General features: G+C 34.3%; 1 protein-coding gene across 1 annotated transcript in view; it reads right to left on the reverse strand.

Moving 5' to 3' along the window:
- Positions 1 to 2,500, reverse strand: part of LOC119582805 (nephrin-like) — a gene marked incomplete at both ends in the record, with an annotated part of 199,176 nt that overhangs the window by 438 nt on the left and 196,238 nt on the right.

Raw genomic sequence — 2,500 nt, forward strand, 5'->3', positions numbered from 1 at the left:
AGACAAGAAGAGGGAGAGAAAGAGAGTGGACTAATGATCCGTTAAACAATTGCATAAACAGATAGATAATTAAGTAGATACAAGAAACAGAAGAAAGAAAAAGAGAGAACAAAGAAACTATTACAGACTTTACAAACTGTAATCTCTGAATTTTTGAGTTACTTACTCATTATCGCTTATTATCTCTATCTTCAGAGGTTTTCTTTCGCCACATCAAGGAATTAGCAAAGTGAATAACGCAGACACAACATTTTCATTTCCTCTAATGAAAGTAATTGAAAAAAAAGAAAAAAAGAATTCTCAGGATATTCTAAACAGCTCTTTCTTCTCTTACAATGCATTCAATTCCCGCCCATAATGAAGGGTCACGAAAGGGCGATATTTGTGTGGTACGTTTAGGAATAAGCAAAAACAAAGATAAAATCTTTCCAGTCAACTAATTGAAGAATACGGACACACAAAAAAACATTGGGTTTAATTTTCACTTGCTATTAAATGGCACTTTTGCCTGCCCTTCCTCCCCCTTAAAAAAAAAAAAATCTCTCATATTGTTGAAAAAAAAGCAACATGAAAGAATCATAATGTCTTCCAGGTTCGTAGCCAAAACCACAAGATTTTGTAATATGGTTATTATTTCATTTCTTTTTATCGTCATTTTATCATCATTGTTATATCACCATTTCATTTTATTTTATCTTCCTCTTATCACTGTAATATCATTTCATCATTATCATTATCTTTTTTTTTTCAACATTACTGTTATTTCATCATTGTCATTAGTATCAATGATTATGCTCTTTTTCTGAATTCATCATCAATATCATTGTTATTTATCTAATATCATTAGTATGTTTTTAATTGCTAACATCATGATTTTTATGCATTTCAAAACATAAAAAGTAAAGGAAAAATGCAGTTCAGTCATAAATTTTGAAATACAATAACAATGACCATAAGCACAGCTAGCATAGAAATAACAACAAAATAAAACGCTTTAAGAACAATAACCACCCACTACAAGTAAGAAATAAAACGAAAAAAGAGAGAGAGAGAAAAAAAATACATGCACGTAAAAATGGGAATAAAAATAAACACTAATCGGCAGCGATACCATTAAAATCATACGCTCTCAACGCACCCATTTCCACCTCCTTGCTCCCGTCTTGTGATACCGGCACTTTGGAATTTATATGCATTAGATTCCATTACCCAGTCTTGTTTGTCACACATTTATTCAAATCTAATTTTCAGGGCACATTTTCGCTTGCACTGGCGGATCCGGGGAGAACGGTGGCGCTACCTGCGTCACGAAGGCAGGCAAGGCGTCGGAGCTCCTTGGAAACGCAGGGTTCGTTCTGAGATTCGGATTTTGTGTTTCGACTCAACTGCTTCATTTCGCTGGTTCGGATTCTGTTTGTCGACTCAACTGTTTCGTTTAGCTGGTTCGGATTCTGTGTTTCGATTTAACTGTTTCGTTTAGCTGGTTCGGATTCTGTGTTTCGATTTAACAGTTTGGTCTCTCTGGTTCGTCTACGCTAGAAGAAGGGTTTGTGTAAGTCTGTATGCGTGTGCGTGTGTTTCTTTCCCTGGTTTTCTGTTGGATGTTTTATGTTGGTTCATGGCGGAAAGATGCGTTTATATAGATGCGTTTATATAGATTCAGAAGTGCCCTCCCTGAATAGGAGTCGAGCCCATGTCACTTTAGGTATTACCAAGAGTAACCAAATGCTGAACCAGCTTAACCGCACAACCCATTAAAATGATTCTGCAGAGGACATTACTAGCTAAGGAAGGGCAGTTCTATATCAGCGCGCAACTGTATTACTCCATATTGCATAGAAACCTGACATTGTATTTGCGAAAACCTCTCTACTATTGCCCTAGGATGAATAGATGGATAATTTCTACGAAGCTGGTGTATTTTTTTCTATATGGATTGTGTGGTTGACTCGATTTATTATGACTTTCTGGATAGCACATGAGAGGCAGGAATACGAGTCCTTGTTAGGGAAAGAAATAATACTTGTTTGTGCATAATTATAAGGATAAAAAAGGCGTGTCATTGTCCTGTCTGTCTAATGGTTTGTGTGCCTGCCTGTTTGCCTTATATTTCCTTTTTTGCATTTCCTTCTTCTTAAGTTTGTTTATCGTACCTTCTGTCTATGGGTATGTTTGCGTGTTTATCATTATGTCTCGCTTCCTCCATCCGTATATCTAGCTATTGTATCCATCAATAAAATCCCTCTTTATAATAATAAACAATATAATAAATTCCTCTTATGAGATTTCTATTATTATTATTATCATTACTATACTTTTTGTTATTCTTATTATTATTATAATTTTTCTTCTTATTACTATTACTCTTATTACCATCCGTATCCTTTTTATAGAATCATCGTTCTTTCGTGTAAAATATATGCATTCATCTTATAATATTATTATTATCATTACTATCCTTTTTATCTTTCTTCATCTCCTTCTTCTTCTTATTATTCTT

The sequence above is a fragment of the Penaeus monodon genome, chromosome 16 (assembly GCF_015228065.2).
Source record: "Penaeus monodon isolate SGIC_2016 chromosome 16, NSTDA_Pmon_1, whole genome shotgun sequence".
Taxonomy (NCBI): Eukaryota; Metazoa; Arthropoda; class Malacostraca; order Decapoda; family Penaeidae; genus Penaeus; species Penaeus monodon.